The sequence below is a fragment of the Lissotriton vulgaris genome, chromosome 6 (assembly GCF_964263255.1).
Source record: "Lissotriton vulgaris chromosome 6, aLisVul1.2, whole genome shotgun sequence".
Classification (NCBI taxonomy): Eukaryota; Metazoa; Chordata; class Amphibia; order Caudata; family Salamandridae; genus Lissotriton; species Lissotriton vulgaris.
In genome coordinates this window covers 1,598,528,210-1,598,531,135 of record NC_141694.1, presented here as the reverse complement: position 1 = coordinate 1,598,531,135, position 2,926 = coordinate 1,598,528,210, and the positions used below count along the sequence as shown (strand labels likewise).

General features: G+C 55.2%; 1 non-coding gene across 1 annotated transcript; it reads left to right on the top strand.

Moving 5' to 3' along the window:
* The first annotated feature begins 2,497 nt into the window (after positions 1 to 2,497).
* On the top strand, positions 2,498 to 2,600 carry LOC147709182 (U6 spliceosomal RNA). Its single transcript, XR_015296941.1, has one exon. It is a non-coding gene; the product is annotated as a U6 spliceosomal RNA (small nuclear RNA).
* The last annotated feature ends 326 nt before the right edge of the window (positions 2,601 to 2,926 follow it).

Here is a 2,926-nt window from a genome sequence, read left to right as displayed (position 1 = left end):
CTGGCGCCCTCAGCAGCGCGACCCGCGTCACTGCAAACGCGCCGCCGCGAGGCCTGCCGGGATTTGTGGTCTCCCGGAGCGGCGGCGCGGAGTCCGGTGTCCTGGGACTCTTGGCGGTGGCGGCGGAGATGGCGGCGTTCCCTCGCGCCTGCTGGCTGCTGCTGGCTGCTTACTGACTCTCGTGGCGGTGGCGGCAATCAGGTAGGTTGCGTTTGGTTCCCCCCGCTCTGCCGGGGCTCTCCTCCCTTTGAAGGGCTCTGGCGCCCTCAGCAGCGCGACCCGCGTCACTGCAAACGCGCCGCCGCGAGGCCTGCCGGGATTTGTGGTCTCCCGGAGCGGCGGCGCGGAGTCCGGTGTCCTGGGACTCTTGGGGGTGGCGGCGGAGATGGCGGCGTTCCCTCGCGCCTGCTGGCTGCTGCTGGCTGCTTACTGACTCTCGTGGCGGTGGCGGCAATCAGGTAGGTTGCGTTTGGTTCCCCCCGCTCTGCCGGGGCTCTCCTCCCTTTGAAGGGCTCTGGCGCCCTCAGCAGCGCGACCCGCGTCACTGCAAACGCGCCACCGCGAGGCCTGCCGGGATTTGTGGTCTCCCGGAGCGGCGGCGCGGAGTCCGGTGTCCTGGGACTCTTGGCGGTGGCGGCGGAGATGGCGGCGTTCCCTCGCGCCTGCTGGCTGCTGCTGGCTGCTTACTGACTCTCGTGGCGGTGGCGGAAATCAGGTAGGTTGCGTTTGGTTCCCCCACTGTCAGGTGTGTCCACCGGTTTCACCTTCCCTTTTCACTACCAACCTGGCTCGGTGTCCACCCTCAGCGTGACCAGCTCAGTAGATCTCAGTGAGTTCCATATGGCTGATACTCAGCTGCAGCATGCGCGGCTCGTGTCTCAGGGATTTCTGCTTTCTGTAATGTAGCGTGCTGGCTGCAAGCATTTTGTGTTTCCTCAGCGCCGGTACGTGGTGATGTCGCTATCTTGTTCTCGTATACCTTTATATGACTAGTGCAGGTTACCAGTCACTTAATTGACGAACGGAAGCTTCCTCGATTCTTGTTTATTTGTGTTTCCAGGTCATTCATTTTCTTGATTTCCTTCGATTTCAGTTGCTTACGTTCACGTGGTGTTGGAGGTTTACCTTGGGACTTGTACTTGCTCAGGCTTTGTTGCGTTTGACACTTGCATGGGCTGAGGCTTGTTGTATTCGCAATTGGCGTTTGCTTGTGTGTGTGGCATTCAGGACTTGCGGTTGCCGGTGGTTGTTTACATGTGAAACTTGCATTTACTTATGCTTGTTTAGTTCAGTTTTTGCAATTCCTTGTGCTTGTTTACATCTGACGCTTGCATTTGCTGGTATTCGTTCACATTTGGAATTTGCATTTGATTGCGCTTGTTTCTATTTTCGATTTCACCCGTGCCGGTATTTGTTGTGTATCACTGTTGCTTTGGCTCGTGATTGTTGTCGGAATACCTTTGATTCATTGCATCCTTTGTTACTTGTGCTCATGTTTGTTTTAGTTCAAGTCTTGCATTTGCTAATGCTTGTTATGTTTGTCATCGCTTCCCACTTGTCAACGTTTGTTTACTATGGCTCTTGCACTAGCCTGTGCTTATTCTTCAGCTCAGCCTGTCTGACTTCGGGATGGCTGCTTAATGTATTTAGTAGGGGATGGGAGCAACTCTGCCTGACCCCAAGATGGCCGCCATTGTGAGAATCTCGTTTTCGACGAGATTTCAGGGTCTCTCCCACTTTCAATTTCTCATTACCGGTGCTCACTCACCATACCGGCTGCCAGGCGGCGGGACTCCCACGGAGGTCAGGGCCGCTGCACATTTCTGCTGGATCAGGTAGGACTGGGGTGGGCTCCCAGCGTCCTTTGACTTCTCGCCGCGTTACTTTCCGCGGCCTTGCGCACCCTCACGCATCGGGGGTGAGCACTTGCAATGTTGGCGCGCGCAGCACCTACAGTCTCGCGCTTATCGGCGCTCCCAGGCAGGCACTCCTTCAGGTTCTCTGGGCTCCAGAAATGCGTGGCTGAGTCATCAGATCATCTGCTTGGCCTCCACTGTGGTCCTCGGTTCTGTGGCACCTTTCATGCGAGCTCGCACGCTCTCGGCAGCTCCCGACGTGCAGAGTGCTTTCGTTTTCGCGCTCTTCCGCGCGGTCGGGTGATCGGCTGCAGACTCGCCGGTTAACGGCCGTGCACGGACGGCTGGGGCTGCGTTAGATTGCAGTGGGTATACAGGAATCCCACCCTCGTCGCCAGTGTCGCGGACCCCCCAAGTAAGACACCGGAGTCGGAGCGTTTGGAAGTATGTCTTTATTCCTTGATTGCCAAGCTCCCTCTAACTTGTTCCCAGCTTCGTATTTCCCTTTCCGGTCCCCGCCCCTCACTGCTTGCCTGCCCTGTCCCTGGACAGAGGTCAGGCGTAACGACACGACAGCCGCCATTCTGCACGGGTTCCTGTCCTTTTGGTCTGATGGTAATTTCTCCTCATGTTCTTGAGCAGTGCTTGCTTTAGTGGCACGTTTACTTAATTTGGAACGATTTAAAGGGGATTTGCCTTGCCCCGTCGCAAGGAGGACACCCAATTTCATGTGGTGTTCCTTTTAAACAACTGGGGCCAGTCAGAGACGTTTTAAGGCATAGGCAAAAGGGGCTCAGGCCCAGTGCTCCAGCCTTTCAGGGGCGCCCCTGATAGAGCCAGCTCTGTTCTGCAGACGGCCCTGCTCTGATGACCTTGAATAATTCTCAAAGATAGATGACTTAAATACTTTTTTCCTAACATTTATTTTAAATACGGGCAATGTGTGGGAGTTTGTTACAGACATTTTGCAGAGCAATGCTGTGTTTATGTTTTTCAACTCCATGCAGTGTTTATGTTTTCAACGCCATGCAACATGCATAAAAAGGTTTATTTTAGATTGGAAACAAGAC